Genomic DNA, 17,500 nt, shown 5'->3' on the forward strand with positions numbered 1-17,500 from the left:
TATATATTAGTATGTGATATATATATATATATATATATATACATACTATATATATATATATATATATATATATATATATATATATATATATATATATATATATATATATATATATATATACACGATGAAAGCAATTCCAGAATTTATTCGTAATAATAAAGGAAGCCCACAAAATCCTTCAGATACAGGAGAATCTTTTATTAGCTTTCTGATGGGAACATTCCCTCCCCTCTTTCAGATACAAATGGTCAAGGGAACTGAGGTAAACAAAAGAAATTTTTAGGCAAATACAAAAAAAAAGGAGCTGGAAGTCAACAATTCAGAGCTGTCAACAGCAGTTTAAACACGTTGTTCGTCAACAAGGTATTACTGAAAACTCATGAAAACTCAGTTCGGATTCTAGAATAGTTGTACGAATATATTTTTTATATATGCATATTAACGTTATAGAATTATTTTAATACATGCAGAAATAAAAAAAAAATTTTGATGACTATTTATACTTTCAACAATCTCCGTATTCATTTTCGGTGAGATTTGAATAAGACACTTGTAAGCTTAAACAAACCAAAGTTACTTTGCTGAATATTATGTTTTGGAATTTTACATTACGACGCCTTCTAGCAATTTCTTTTTCTCGCATCCATTATATTAGCTACCCCACTGGCGCATCTGAAACTTGTACGATTGAAATGTTACACTTTTTATATCGCCTCTGGTGACAGAATCTATACTTTTTTTTATTCTAAGTCATTACTTTCCCAATATAAAATTTATTTGACACGTTATAAGTTATCTTGAAATCGTAAGATTTGATCGTAACAGGCCTTGGGATAATCATAAATATTCTTTACTTCTAGAAATTTCTTTAATATTGCAATCACTCAGTTGTGCCCGTGTCTGGTCGGAGGTAGAACTATGAGAGTTTTATGTAAAAATATAAATCTTTTCATTTATACATTTTCTTCAGGGATTTATTACATTAATCGAGTGGTGAAATCATTCGCTCTTCTAAACTGCTATATTATATTTTATAATGATGATAATAAAATATAAATAAAAACAAATGAAACAATTCAATTGACGGAATGAATGACCTGGACTGAAATAGAGACCTGGAAGCATACCGTATTTTTTCGATTATTTCGTTAGGCATTAATTCTTACCAATAAACGCTCCTTACTTTGGCATGAATAGATTAAAATTTCTGAGGAAAACAATAAGATTTTGAAGTATATTTGGTAGATAAAACACGTATGAGCGAGAGAGAGAGAGAGAGAGAGAGAGAGAGAGAGAGAGAGAGAGAGAGAGACTAAACAAAATAATATAATTCTACTGTTTACTCACTAAACAGGATAGGGCGTATCTCCATTCCAGGGCTAACAAGTAACGTACCTGGAAAGAAATGAAATTTTCTTTTAATCTCTATTATTATTCATGTACATATTATAATATGAAAAGTTAAATTACTGTATAATTAGCATCTTATTATATCTTTTCACACATACACAAACATACGCAAACACACACATGTATGTATATATATATATATATATATATATATATATATATATATATATATATATATATATATATATATATATATATATTATAGAATATATGTATATTTATATATATATATATATATATATATATAATATATATATATATTATTCGAGCATCAAATGTCCTTTAATACCTAATTCGCTCTACCTCGGAACTGATGTATTTTCATTTATATAAACCGACCGAAGACGAATTTATCAATTCCGCGGTAGAGCGAATTAGATAGTAAAGGACATTTGTAACTCGAATAATTTATATGAATCACGGTGATGTGATAATTATTCATAATATGGCTACGTTCGTCAAACGTTCGAATTTATTAATAAGGTAGAGGGGATTGGGTATCGATTCTTATTACGAATAACCGAGTTCGACGGTGATTTGTAATCTCGGAATCGGTATAAACCTCACTTGTCAACCGAATCGATAACATCACTGACGTCTTGATTTCGTCTCTGTCCGCTGGACGGTGGTTCGAAACCACGAGAGGACGAAATTATTATCAACTAAAAAATTACCCTTCGGTTTACATATATGAAAATATATCAATTCCTAGGTAGAGCGAATTAGATATTAAAGGACATTTGTAGCTCGAATAATTTATGAGTCACGGTGATAATTATTCATATTCATATATCTATCTATATATATATATATATATATATATATATATGTGTGTGTGTGTGTGTGTGTGTGTGAGTGTACATAAACACACATATAACACACACACACATATATATATATATATATATATATATATTATATATATATATATATATATATATATATATATATATATATATATATAGAATGTAGACGCTCAGTAAATTTATTCCCACTGCGTACATACGCACGAGTGAATACGCTTTATAAACACCCAGAATGCATCCCCCCCTTTCTCTCTCTCTCTCATCCTTTTTGATATGCAACTTTTACGTTTTGTTGCACCTGAGCAACCCGACAAATTTTTCGATACCATGTTCCTTTCCACTTTTGGCAAAGCTCTCACAAATAACTGTCTTTATTTCCTTTATAAATACGTCAGCCATAGCGAAACCAGTCCATACGCGATTAAAATTATCGGTGTTCATTATTTTTAACAACCCATAAAACATCGTAATTACTACGACAAAACTAGTTTGATATATAAAATCTCATTCTCCTAATTTAGAAAACACCCACAAAAAAAATTGCTATCAGTCGCCCCGTCGTAATTAATGCATCACACCGCACGTTGGGGAAAAATTACACGGAAAAATAACCAATAATTGGATTCATTTACAATGCAATATTTGTATTTTTAATCTGCAAGTAAATTATAGGTCATAACATAACAATCATCCACTGACAGATGTTTTATCTAATCCCATTTGTAGTGCTCTCCAACACCTCCCATGTGAATGTTATCATCAATACTGCCATCATCATCATCACATTTTTCACTGTTACTGTCCATTTTATAACTCCTCATCATGATCATCAAGGCAGGCAAAAGCCTCTTTAATCCCTATATCATTACTTTTCCATTATTATTATTATCATTATTATTATCAGTCATCCTATCCAATTGGGTGTTTTTTATAGCGTGGGGTACCAGGTTGCATCCTGCCTCTTTAGGAGTTCATCACTTTTCTCAGTGTGTGTGCGGTTTCTAGCAGCGCCCACTCTTCTGCATGAGTCCTGGAGCTACTTCGGCATCTAGATTATTATTTTGATCCATCACAGTCCTCCAGCTCGAGTGCGTTGTTTTTATAGTGTGGGGTCCCGGGTTGCATCCTGCTTCCTTAGGAGTCCATCACTTTTCTTACTATGCGCTCAGTTTCTAGGAGCACACTCTTCTGCATGTGTCCAGGAACTACTTCAGCCTCTTGTTTTTCCAGAATCCTTTTCAGGGATCTTGCGATCGTGTCTAGTGTTCCTATGATTATGGGTACAATTTCCACTGGCATATATATCCCTTATCCTTCTTATTTCTATTTTCAGGTCTTGATACTTATCGATTTTTATTATTATTATTATTATAACTTTCTGCATCATTCTCATTACTTTTCATTAAATGCATCACTAATATTGTTATTTCTTACTAGCGTACTAATTTGTTATCTGCGAGTCTTGATCAGGGCTGCAGCTGCAACCTCCTACTCTGAATCTGAACCCAAATATCTATTTCCTTAGGACCCCAACACTCCCATATACCCTTGAGGTGACCAGCAGAAGATTTTTTTTTTAATTAATCAGGAAGGCTAACCCTAGTTTCGTGCATCCAATCCTACCCAGGTTTTTCCAAAGGGCCTCTGAGATTGTCTAGTGCGCTAAAGCTTTCCATGTTCCCCTTATTCCCGGCTAGACATCTTCGTACTGTTATATCTTTCCTCTGCCTTTGTCTTTAACTCTTATGTTCTATGGTATGGCTACATCTATCAGAGGTATTTTGTGGGATTTTGCACTTACCAAGACTGGGTAAAGAAAAAATAAATGCTAGAAATTATCACATGGCCAGTCCTTACGTCATAGTTCCGAAGTAGACTGATTTTTTGTCCTGCAACACCTTTTTATTTTATGGTATATGGCTGTACCAATTCTCTGAACAATGTAGGCTATTTTCTTTGCAAATCCTTCGACACAGGGCCTTGGCCATTGGCATGACTTCTCTTGTTTTCAATTTGAGCCAAGGATGGGCATTCGCTTGCAATATCGTTGAAGGTCTTAATTTTTTTTCAATTTGCGGCGCAAGCAATGTCGATATTCGGAGATTTCTTCAAGTTTACATGGCACAGTCATAAAACCTGTGGCACTAATAACATGTCTTTAGTACCCTCCTTGATCTCTCCTCATTATCATAAAATAAATCAGACTTCCGATTGGAATTCTCCAATATTTGGGAAGATCATGAGGTAAAAAGGGAAACTGTACGAAAGAAAGGCAACATATTAATTAAAGAACGTAATACGGAAGTTTACAAGATTTTTGTGAGATACACTGCCCTAGAAGATGCAAATTCCTATTTGATCTTTGACATCTAGGAATTAACTTGACATTGACCCCTGGGTCTACCAAGTAAAATGTTCAGTCTTTATCACCCACATTGAAAGGTTAGTACATTCTTATGGATTCGGAAGTTAGCGGTCAAATGGACATATGGGTTAGAAAATATACAGGTATACAGACAGGCAGATCACGTGCTATAATGTTGCTAAACGTTGAAAAGGCCATGGAAATTAAAATAGGAAATTTGACAGCAGTAGTCTCGAGTCCTTGCAGCGAGGCTAAAATACAAGAAAATAAACATGTATGTGCTCTAATATTTTTATAAAAAAAAATCCAAACAGCTACGTGTGATTGAAAGTGTATCTATTTACTAATGAATTACACGAAATAACATCTGTTCCCTGACATTCCGTTCAATCCTACCCTATGTTATTTGCATTTAAGACAACAGGCAATATCGCAGTCTAACTTTCATGAAAATCAGACAAGCATTCCTTTAAAACTCCCTAAATCATTTACCGTTCCCTAAATCATTTAGAATTCCGTAAACTGATTCCATCCCGTTCAAACTCTTCACCGTCCCCGAACAACCCCCCGCCCCACAACCCCATTCAACTTCCCTGAAATCACAAAAGCTGCGCATTCTTTCGTCCTGAAACTCTTGACACTCCAGACACAATCACTCTTTGGCCCTGTCAGTCAGACACGCACTTCCACTTTCATCGCACATAATACTTTAAAGACACCGGCACTATGAGAGAGAGAGAGAGAGAGAGAGAGAGAGAGAGAGGGTGGGGGGGGGGACTCGTAATCACAACTCCCTAACTTAAATCATTAGACGCATTCAGCATATCCAACTAATTTTGGACTATACATTTGTGTAACTGATACTTGATTTGAGCAGGAGAAAGAGAGAGATATTCTGAAGTACAAGTGCCCTTGTAATTACATACATACACTCGCCACACACACACACACACACACACACACACACACACATATATATATATATATATATATATATATATATATATATATATATATATATGAAGATTAGATACAAAATACATACTCCAAAATTATCATTGTAAAATTAGTTGGATATGCTGAATGCGTCCAATGATTTAGTTAGGGAGTTGTGATTATGAGTCCTTCTCTCTCTCTCCCTCTCTCTCTCTCTCAATCACTCTCTCTCTCTCTCTCTCTCTATCATAGTGCCCGTTGTCTTAAAGGTATATATATATATAAATATATTATCTAAATATATATATATATATATATATATACATATATATGTGTGTGTGTGTTTGTGTGTGTAAGTGTGTGTTTAGTACGTGGCGTAGTTAAGTGGTGAAGCACTGGGCTTGCGTTTGCAATACCATTCCCCCGATCTTAGAGCCTACTGCCACCAGTTGACCCATCTGCGAATAGGTACCAGCATCAGAGGTGAGCAATAATAAGGTAGGGAGTTACCAACACTATCATAAAAAGTACCCTTTTGGCGAGGTCTCTTCTAAAAGGAAGAAATGTTTTCCACTCTTGCACTGTTCACCTTTACCTCTTTGTTTATCTTACTCATTCAACAAATCTACAAAATATTCACTCTGTCGATGTGGGCCTACAATCACTTTAGAAAGAATCTCTCTGTTTGCATTTCTTATTCTGAGATCCACTTGTTCTTTAATCTTCCTCTCTGCATTTACTTACTTGTAGAACAATTTCTTACTTCCTATAAAGGTCCTTCTCATCATCTTCCTTCTGATTGTGTGTGTGGACAAATTATTAGGTCAAGAGGTTACATATATAAACATTAGCAGGGAAACAGCCGAAGTATTCTACAGAATTAATGTGCCATTTCCTTCCGACTTGGCAAAGTTCTTTGCAGCAACGATGCATTCGCAAAGGATAAACCGAGGGAAGGAAACTCAGCGAAGTAACTTTGGTCTTTAGGACAATCCTGATTTCCACAACTCGACCCACCATCAAGTTAAGGGATTTTCCTTTCACCTTGTCCAAGTTATTCCTTCCCTCTCTCTCTCTCTCTCTCTCTCTCTCTCTCTCTCTCTCTTCCGTTCATTCACTCATACACAAATACACACTCTTCTCACCATCATTCCCTGCTCCACTCTTCTGCATCCTCTCATCTGATCTCTTTGCCTCTTCTCTCTCTTCTTGGATCCTCTCATCTGACCTATCCCCCTCCTCATCTCCCTCCCGAGACCAAAGCCTGTCTATCCACCCCCCCCAAACTTCCTTCCCCCACCTCCTCCTGCTACCCGTCCTGATAGACCCTCGACAGCACTCCACTATTCAGCTAATGACGAAGAGACAGGGACAGTCAAAACACTCGGACACCCTCACGCCCCTTACCCAGCTTCGACCCACTGTTGTGTGCGTTCCCTTGTTCCCTCAGGGCACAAGAGAGGGAACTGAGTTAGGGGAGAAGGGAGGGACTATACATAGAATAGCATGCCGGTAGGAGACTATGGGAAAGACGGTCAAAAGAAATGAAGAGCCTGACAAAGGGGGAATTGCGAGGATAAATGAACAATTGGGACTAGCACTGGGTGGCGTTGTAAGAGAGAGAGAGAGAGAGAGAGAGCCTGAAGGGTGAAGAACTTCATAAGAACAGAAACCCTGACATTTTTGCATTCGTCTCTCTCTCTCTCTCTGATTTATTCAAAAGGAAACTTAAGCAATACTTCTTACATTTTACTTGAATGTATATATATCCTAGAATTTTACAATCCAATTATTGTGAATTTTATGTAAATAATTTATATTGTAATGTAGCAGAATAACCATTTTATAATGGAATAAAGGTTTTTGACTTTGACTTGGACTTTGGACTCTATCTCTCTCTCTCTCTCTCTCTCTCTCTTCTCTCTCTCTCTCTCTCTCTTATCTGCACCTCCTCTTGTATAAAGATATAATGACCTACTAATGACAATCAAACAAAGGGAAATGACATAGAAACTCTATTTAAATACAAAACCTTTTTTTATGTTCTGTGAAATAAAACTTGATTTAAGAACATTGTCGAGCGTTAATTATCATAAAAACATACTCCTGGCTATTCTACAAAAATTTTACCAAGAAAATATTAATGTTTCCCTTCGTAACGCATGTTCTTTGTTGGACAAAAATTAGATATTCATAAAGCAATGAAGATATAATGAACTGAACTAATGCATGTCCTATAGTAAAAAGAATAGGGCGTCAGCATTATTGCAGTATAACTAAATATAACAGTTATCTCCTTGGAAAATAAATCACTGTCGAACGTTTATGACATTCATCTACTTATTATTGTACCGGTGACTATTCAGATATATGATGTAATATCATTTCACCAGATCAATAACCTTTCAGAGGCAGCTTGAAATATCACATCAAGAATTTGTAACAAATACACTTTCTGTGATAAGAGTAGCGTAATTGACATGATCAGTCATACAATTTTAAAACTGTAGATATAAACTTGATACGAGTGAAGCCCGGAAGGAAATTATGTTTAATATATATATATATATATATATATATATATATATATATATATATATATATATATATGAAGTAGTCTTGAACAGATCATTACAACGTGAAGCTATTATAACAGCAGGAGCGTAAATGGACAGCATGTATTATACAAGCATACGGCAATGAATTTCCTGTTCTGTCGTTTCACACAGCGACATTTTACCTTGTGATCACTAAAAGAAAATTAAAATAGGCATCAAGTTATTAAACAAAATCTAAGGATGTTTTATATTTTAAGATTTAAATTAACAGCAGGGAAGCTAGTATCAATATGAACTTAATCTTTCAGTCTACTGATCCCTAAAAAAAGGTGGGTAACGAATAAACGAATTTCAACTAAAGTTCTATGAATACGCCTAAAAGTTCATATATAGCAATAAAACTGAGATGTTCAACGGATTTCTTCTCCAACTATTCAACTATTCAGCACCAGAGAACGATTCAAAACTTACAAACCTTTCACTGATATTTTGTGTGATGCCAGGCGCGATATCGTTTTTATATATATATATATATATATATATATATATATATATATATATATATATATATATATATACTATATATATATATACTATATATATATATATATATATATATAATATAGTATATATATATATATACACAGAAAGCAGATGCCATGAAGGAAAGTGGAACAACGGTGTGGTGCTAGGCCTTTCGACTTACTGTCCTTTACTTCGTCTGCTAAGTAATGAACACTAAGCCAAAAGATCATATAAATATATATATATATATATATATATATATATATATATATATATATATATATATATATATATATATATATATATAATATATATATATATTTATATATATATATATTATATATATATATATACGTATGTATGTATAATATATATAATATGTGTGTCAAAGAACCAGATGACATTATTCCAGAGTGAAAGGCATTTAATTACCTCTGATTAATTCCTTCAAAGACAACAGATACGGCGCAATATAAAAAAAAACTGCAATTTTATAATCAGTCAGGGCGTAGATATATAATTAATGTAAAAATAAAAGAAACTAATTTTGAAATGATCGATCACTTCACCTGTGAGACTTTCTCTTCTTACCTCGTCTGACTCCGACCCTGATTCGAACCTCCTGAGAAAAGGCCTGATAAATGGTGTGGAGCCGAGGAAATGGGCGATTTCAGAAAACAGGTAACTGGAGATGGGCTTGTTTTGGAATATGGTTTCATAGGGACAGAAAGGAGAGGGTGGAAACATGGCCATGGTGGAAAGAAGAAGAAACAGGGGAAATAAGACAGGTCAAAGAGGACAGAGTCAGGTCACCTGTTTGGCACCTGAGGCTAATTGTTTTCACCCCGGGTGAAGGTGAGACGTATTTTGGAAAAGTCAATGTCATCAGACTAATTACATGCTTCATTAGTCAGGAAAATTAATTGTTAAAATGAGAGAGAGAGAGAGAGAGAGACTAAACGCTGCGGTACGGCACTAACAGTATCCTTACTGACCCTGTTGAGGAAATAGAAATTTGTGAGGTAAGAAAGAAAATCCTCTGAGAAAAAAGCATATCTGAGAAACGTCTGTAGTTAATTTCAGTTTAACTTCCATGAAATATGTTAATGAAAATAAAATGATTAGTAATCAAAAATGTATGTGTGCTTAGCATTCCAAGTGAAGAAAGATTTTACAACAAATTTCAATGGTTAATTGTCCCTCAGATGAAACTAAAAATATGCGGAACGACAAACAACTAATTAAAATGTCATGGCTTAAAGACTGTACAATTCAAACCATCTTCGCGTAAAGTAACAAAGTGAGCCTTCCAATATAACGGTTAGTTTTGTAATTATTGAAACCTTCATTCTATTTTCCAGAGTTTTGATTCACCTGTCGCATAAAAATATCCACGATGAATAAATATTACCCTCGATAAAAATTGCAGCTAATGAAGGCCGATCCAACTCCTTTGTCATTCAAGTCCTTGAAAGAATAAGGAAGTTACTTCATGAATTCAACATTACCGTAAATTTATTCTAATTCTGAGTTACATTAGAGGACAATCTTTAGACGGAACCCCATCAACTTCTGGCCTGAACTTATCAGAATTTTCGGCCGCTCAGTCGCTTATGTAAAGAAGCAGAAACAAACAGAAAAGAATCTCTGGAGCCACTGTTTGTTCGGCGGTCCTTAACAGACTCCGCCTCCTTCATTCCGTTTGATTCATGGCGGCTCTCCATGAATATTCAAATGCGCGCGAGAATATTTTGTACCCACATGGCTGTTCGGCGTCATTATCACTCGAATGACCTTGTAAATCACACGGCCAACGATCTACCTATAGGAGAGAGTGAGAGAGGGAGGGAAAAAACGAGAGAGGAGAGAGAGAGAGAGAGAGAGAGAGAGAGAGAGAGAGGATTAACGGGGAATATTTTAGTTATTAGAAATCCGATATGGGCTAAATGTTTTTGGTTTGCCTAATTTTGGAAGAAAACAGAGAGAGAGAGAGAGAGAGAGAGAGAGAGAGAGAGAGAGAGAGAGAGAGAAAGAGAAAGAAAGAGAGAGAGAGAGAGAGAGAGAGAGAGAGAGAATTAAAGCGAAAGATTTTAGATATTAGAAATCCGGTATGGACCAATAATTTTTGGTTAGCCTAATTTTATCACATCTCGGATGTGCTTGATATTTTCTAGTTTGCATTTTAGTTATTAGAAATCCGACATGGGCTAAATGTTTTTGGTTTGCCTAATTTTGGAAGAAAAGAGAGAGAGAGAGAGAGAGAGAGAGAGAGAGAGAGAGAGAGAGAGAGAGAGAGAGAGAGAGAGAATTAAAGCGGAAGATTTTAGATATTAGAAATCGGGTATGGACCAATAATTTTTGGTTAGCCTAATTTTATCACATCGCGGATGTGCTTGATATTTTCTAATTTGCATATTTTCGAGAGAGAGAGAGAGAGAGAGAGAGAGAGAGAGAGAGAGAGAGAAATTGTGTGTTTATCCGTTATAGAGCAAAAAAATTTTTTTTTTTATATAATCTCGGAAGTGTTTATCTTCCACTTAAGGATTTTTTTTCTTTCTATAAAAGATTTAGATATTCATAGACTAAATACAGTAGATTTCGCTCGAAAATCATCTACCTTTACCGCTTTAAAATAAAAGAAGAACAATTAATAAACCAAATTTTGGGTAACCTCTTCTAGTTGCCAACTTGCAACCTCACTACATAAATGGGCAGATTACATAAATCACTGAAAAATGGAATGGAAACCATTAAAATCGTTAAATTACTTCGTGTTATTTGAGAGAATACTTTGAGTGTGAAAGTGTCTCTCTGATCGCTATCCCAATAAAATCACGAAAATTCGAATTCCATTCGCCGTGTCTGATTCACACTGCTGATTAATACTTGAACAAACTTCCATCGCGTCTTTGAACTATCCGTTCCCACGGCTTAATGGAACTGAAATGGTGTATGCATAATTCAGTTAGTCCCGGCGAATCGCTTGCGTGTTAAATATTGAAGATGGCGTCAGACAATATGTGAAGCTTGGCCTTAGGTATTTTTGAATTCTCTTCGAAAGCGCGGACATTCAAGTTTCAACTGGCGCTGTCTTGCAGCGATTCTACTCAGATGTTCGTTCCATTATTTACTAATTCTGCCTTCTATCTAAATTACATTCTCTACGTTCAGATAGTTCTTCGTATGTTGCATGTGTACGAAGCATTTGCGCGTAATCTGTTTAACTGATTAATCAAATCTAATGCATATTTTTGGCAACGCTCTTCGTTGATGTTCGTAGTCACTTTAGGTATCGAAAACCTGAAGATAAAAGAAAAGCAGTCGTATTCTCATGAAAGAACGATCACCTTGATTATTATCATTGTAAAATTATATCCAAAAGGTAAAGGAAAACTTCATTTAATACGATTTTAAATGTAGTTTGGTTTTAAGTGATTATTAGTAATCTACCTAAGGCGCTGATGTTTTAGTAGAAAGCAGAGAGAGGAGAGAGAGAGAGAGAGAGAGAGAGAGAGAGAGAGAGAGAGAGCTTTACATTTCACGATCAACTGTGAAACAGCGGGCTAATTTGAATGATAGTTAATATAATCTGTTGTCGAATCAGTAAATGCCATACACAAAATGAAACTACGAGAGAGAGAGAGAGAGAGAGAGAGAGAGAGAGAGAGAGAGAGAGAGAGAGAGAGAATGCAGGTGCAATAAGTAATGAATTAGAAAAGAGCTACATTAACTCTGAAAGGAGCTCAACCCCTTCCACACTCCATCGCCTGCCAACGACGGTGATCTTTCAGAGGACGTTTCAGCTCTTGATCATTTATAGATACTTGAATTCCAGCACCGTTGGGTGGGACTTGAGTTCAATTCTTTCTCGCTCTTCAAGACTTGAAGGTTCTTCTCTTGAAGAAAAGCATTGTGAACTCCTGGGCCTCTAATCTCAAGAGCATTCAAGACGACGAATTCTACGAGTGGTGGTTTATGTTCCTGATTTTCATGTTTTTCGTTCGTTTTCGTTGGTGGCTGATTTAGATTATGTCGGCCTTGTGCTAAAGGTGGTCTGCAAATGCTGTAATATGATGAGTTTGAGAGACTGGTGCATATCTTTGTTAGCCCAACCAAAAGAAATCTTTTTCCCTTTGGATATCAATATTTATAGATGGACATGTCGCTTATTTGCCAGCCCGTCTTTCGGACTTTATTTGAAGAAGGTAATTTGTAAAACTATTTAAACGACGTCTGATCCTTTAGGGAAAATACTTCTTAGCATTCGTTGAGTTATAATCATAAGAAAATGCTCTCAAGACAACTTCAACACCATAAAATGAGTGAAATACAAATTTTAACGAAAACTTACTAACAATAGCTCTGACCCCCAACCAAATCTTGGGATTAGTTCGTTCTGTTATCTTAACCTCGTTTACAACGACACTCCTGGGATTACCGCCTCTTGACCATCAAGCAACCCAGGTCACTTCCAGCCAAGCAGCAAATGGCCAAACGGCACTTTGGAAACCAACCAATTAGAAATGGCATTAACGGAACTCAGGTAGGTCATCGGCCTTCACAGGAAATATCCTTAATTGGATTAGCTCAGAACAAGTTGAGCAGAAAATGCTCGGAAATAACTTTTAGAAAATTTGATTGCTCATGCGTCTTATATGCAAAACAAAAAGACAAAGGCGGGATAATATTACTGCAGCAGCATGTGAAAGCATTCACTGCAGAGCCTTTAGGAAACGAAGAACTGAAACAGAATGAAAGCAAAAATCCAGACAGGCGTTATGGGTCTCTTGGGAAACATTATTTTGCTTTGTGAATGGAATGGACTACGGAGAAGATGCACAGCCTAACATTTAAACAAGACTTACGTTTATATCAAAGATATGTTCACTTGCATTTTTCCTCGGTATACATAACATGCATCTTGTCTTCTTAACTGCGTATATATGTATGTATGTAAGCCTATGTATATATATGTATATAAAACATTACATTTTTTAGTACCATTTTATATTATATGTATGTATATATTTACATTTAACATTACTTTTATTTCACCAGCCAGTTTTGGATACAATAAGATAAGACTTTATTAATTTCTTACAAAAAATAAATATATATATATATATATATATATATATATATATATATAAATAATATAAGTATATAAACTATGATATATATATATATATATATATATATATATATATATATAGAAACATATATAATCTAGATCACTATTATTGCAAAAGTATCGATAAAATAGAGAGAGAGAGAGCAAAATTCGACATACATACCCACGTTCATACATGCATACACACACACACACACACACAAAATATATATATATATATATATATATATATATATATTATATATATATATAATATATATATATATATATATATAAGAAGTTTTGTTGTCTTTACCTCCTGACATTTTCGTTATTTTTTACATAATATTGCGTAGAATATATATGATAATTCTTTGTTAAACTGCTTTCAATTTTGCTTGGCCTGCACTCCTGTCTCTGGCAGTCTATATAGAATATCGGAAGTTACAAGTTTTCAACTTATTTCACGTAGCAAATATCAATATCTTCACAACTTATTACTTTTAACGTTTACCTTCATATTTGTATTGTTCCAGGTCTGATGGCAGTTTTCAAAATAAAAAATAAATAAATAACAACAGAGAATTGGTTAAAGGCAAAACTCGCAAACATACGATCCTACCGACAGAGCTCCACACAATTAAATTATTTCGCAGGAATGAACGGTGGGGAAAAAATTCAACGGTCGCGTTTCCTACACTTTTTTCCCCGTTTATTTGTGCTGTTTCGGTGATTTCTAAGCGATGAGTTAGTACCATTACCCTGATTTGTAGATGGTGAATGTACTTTCCTTGATGAGCCATCACAACAGAGCGGAGAAAATTGGCAGCATCAAACTGTATACATACGTTACATAGCATCGCTGGAGAAGGATCATGTCAAGTCGCTCCTGAACTGAGACTTTCAAGCCCTTTGCTGTAAGTTAGTGCACAAAATCCAGATGGTTGCAGACATCCTGCAGCAGCAAAATTATACAATATGCCTGTGATTAACATAATCAAAGAAACTACCAATGCGATTAAGTTATGGAAGGAAGTTGCTCGGAACGCTGGTGAAAAGAAACTTTCGTTATTAAGGACACATTGAAAATGATATAGATAGCTTACTTACTAAATGTATTTCCCTTAGTAGGTCGGTACTTTCGCAAAGGAGGTTATGTTTTCATATGATTTGTTTGTCTGTAAAAAGGAGTAAATAAATCAACCTGTGTGGCTTTTTGCGATAATTCATCCAAAAGGTGACCTCTTGTCTCATTAAATAATTAAATACTGGGTGATAGGATGCAATATTTTGGGTGGGAAGAATCTTCTGACTTTATTTCCTCGGTCTCATTTTAAATGTCCGAGGTGTAACAAACGAAAATCCGTCGTAGATTTTGGTAATCAAATTTAATAATTACTTCCAGACCATCTACATGTTTGGGAGACAGAGGAATGTCACTATTGCTAAGAGTTCACAATCCCGTGAAAAACAGCTTGTGTAATATAAATCCACAATTACATAGTAAACTGTATTATTATGTAAAAGACCAAAGCAAAGACTTTCGAAAATCTGAATGGTGTTCCTCAGTGTTTATGTTTAAAAAACGCAAACACTGATGAGGAACACAGTTTAGGTGTGCGAAAGTCTGTGCTTTTGTCTTTTATATATAAATAAATGTAAACACATTAGGAACACCGTTCAGGTCTTTGGTTTTCTCTTTTACACAGTAATACAATTTACTATGTAATTGGGACTTGTATTACACAAAGTGTACCTATATTGATTAAGGGGCATTTTTTGTCGTGCGATATCTATTTCTCAACATTATTTGAGGTTTATAATCTCTGAACATTAGAGTCTGAAATATGTTTTGAAGTTTGTTTTGAGTCTTACTTGACGAGGATTTCACTCGGAAAAGAAGGACTTGTTTGACGTTTGATCGCTGCTCAATTGTAAAATCTCCTGCTCGTGGCGTTTCCGTTGTCTAGGTGCTTCTGAGGTCACAGTGAAAATTGGAACGATATACAAATCTCCACTGAAGTCCTTAGCATTTTTACTTAAAAATATGGGTTACTTGTGTTTACTTCCACGAGATTATTGTTGCGACCCAAATGCCTGCCTTATTTATTTACTTTATGCATATTATAATATCCTGTGTTTTCTTCAAACTTTATAAACATCAGTGACAATCGTAACAAATGAAGAGTTAAAAACTGGATCTATATATATATATATATATATATACTATATATATATATATATATATATATATATGTGTGTGTGTGTGTGTGTGTGTGTGTGTATGTGTGTGTGCATGTGTGTGTGTGTGCGCGCTCGCGCGTTTGTGAATCGAGTTTATATAACTACATTCGTTATTATTGTCACTGATGTTTACAGAAAGAAAACACAGCAACTTGTAGTATGCATAAGGTAACTTATGCATGTATACATATATAGTATACATATGTATAATTTTTCTGAAAATGTTAAAATCCTGTCATTAGTTTTCACGCAATCTTGCCAACACTGGCAAACGCTTGGCGAAAGTAATAAGGTAACAGCGTTTCGACGTGTATTTGCTTCCCGAGGGCAAAGGCTACGTGAACGGAATATTTCTGTAATTTAATTATTTACGATACAGCGGCGGCATTAAAGGTGAAGGCCTGGGATCAAGACCCGAACAAGAAATCCTGCCCCTAACATACCATTTCTATGATAAACAGCTTTTTTAGATGCAGAGTATCAGGAAAATAACAATTATCCAGACCACTGCACTGTAGCAAAAGTTCAAAAGAAGCGAGTTTCCCTTCGGTAACCTGCATCCCCCAGTCATTTACTTTAACCTCCCCTCTCCCGGGTTACCACACTGGTCACCCCCCCCCTCCCCCACCCCCATCCCCGTCTACCACTACAGAACGCAATTACGGATCCGCTCTTAAGGGATATGGTCTCTGTTTTTAATGGCTTCTTCATTTGTAACGAACTGGGCATCAGTCCGTGGTGTGTGGAATTACCCAGTCTATAAATCCCCTCATATTTCATTATACGAGTACATCATCCAGGGTTCTTTTTATAATCGGATATACAAAGAGGATAAAAATATGAACAGGCCACAAATTGTTTAAAACTCCGGCTGCCACAAACCGACAAATAAATTTGCCAAACATTTTATCCTTTTTTGCCCAAAGGAAATTTCTCAAAATGTTTTAGCCTCAAGAGCATTCATACCTTGCACAGATACATATATGTAAGAGAATATTTTGATGGTCAGACGAATAGCTATTCCAATGCAAGACGCTTTTATCCCTTCCAATCTATCCTTTGCAAATCCGAGAACAAAACCGGGAGTATCCGTGGGAAGGAAAGCTTTTTGCTTTCGTAATCCTTAAATGTCATAGCTGGACATGCAAAACTTATTTTAGGTTTTCCCAACAGCTCTTTCATCATCTCAAGTCAACGTCTTGATTCCGTGGAGGAGAGATTAATGGACATGCGAAAGGAGAGAGATTCCTGTGGATCCTGCCGGAAGATTTATTCATTTCCTCGATAACTGATAAATATATCTACGTCTGAAAGAAAGTAACCAGCCATACAATAAATAAATAATTAAGTCAATATGTTAACACACACACACACACACACACACACACACACATATATATATATATATATATATATATATATATATATATATATATATATATATATATATGTATATATATATATATATATATATATATATATATATATATATATATATCTATCTATCTATCTATCTGTCCAATATATATATATAATAGATATATCG

This window comes from Macrobrachium nipponense, chromosome 3 (assembly GCF_015104395.2).
Source record: "Macrobrachium nipponense isolate FS-2020 chromosome 3, ASM1510439v2, whole genome shotgun sequence".
Taxonomy (NCBI): domain Eukaryota; kingdom Metazoa; phylum Arthropoda; class Malacostraca; order Decapoda; family Palaemonidae; genus Macrobrachium; species Macrobrachium nipponense.